This window comes from Orycteropus afer, unplaced genomic scaffold, assembly GCF_000298275.1.
Source record: "Orycteropus afer afer isolate SDZICR_OR568_19922 unplaced genomic scaffold, OryAfe1.0 scaffold00360, whole genome shotgun sequence".
Lineage (NCBI taxonomy): Eukaryota > Metazoa > Chordata > Mammalia > Tubulidentata > Orycteropodidae > Orycteropus > Orycteropus afer.
In genome coordinates, this window is record NW_006921947.1 from 584,621 (window position 1) to 585,388 (window position 768).

The following is a 768-nucleotide window of genomic DNA, read 5'->3' on the forward strand; positions in this document are numbered from 1 at the left end:
TTAGCCACTATGCTACCAGAGCTCCCTAGAACACCTTACCTTACTCAAATCCAAAAGGGTGTTTTCAAGAGCATTATCAATGTTCAGAATAAAAACTACCATATCAGTAATGAGTTTTGATTCTGACTACAGATTTCATAAGCTGTCTTGGATACCCAGATACAATAGAACCAAAGTTCTCAAGTCAATCCAAGCATGTAAGTCTTCCTCCTGGTTATGGGCTATGCATTCCCAAGCTTCTCTGATTCCTGCACCATTTTTCAAGCATTCAGCTAATCCACTTGCCTTCATTTATAGAAATGAAGAATACTTACAGAAACTCCAGTCAAATACAGTGCTGGCTACTGAGAACCATAGGGTGAAGGATTCCCTAACCACGAGTGGGATCTTCTAATTGGTTGTGCTCACCACCCCCCAAAAAAAGTAAACATAAGGACAAGATGAAGACTACCTTCTCCTAAAAAATTCTCCCAAGTTTTGTTGCTCAACACTTACCAAAAAAGAGTGTATAATAAGATCCTGAATGAAAATCCTCTAACAATCCAACCTTTTAATGCATTAGTTTTAGATAATCCCCAAAGCCTTCCACATTCAATACCCTCACTCCTGTCAAACCAGAAAAGATTTTAAAAACCAGTTTGGCCTGTTTCAATATTTTCTTTCACGTTTTCATCTCACCTTTCACTTTAACCATTGTCCTAGAAGACCATGCCCACAACGAACTATTCCCTTAAATCTTGGCCCCAGCCAATATTACTGTCTCATGAC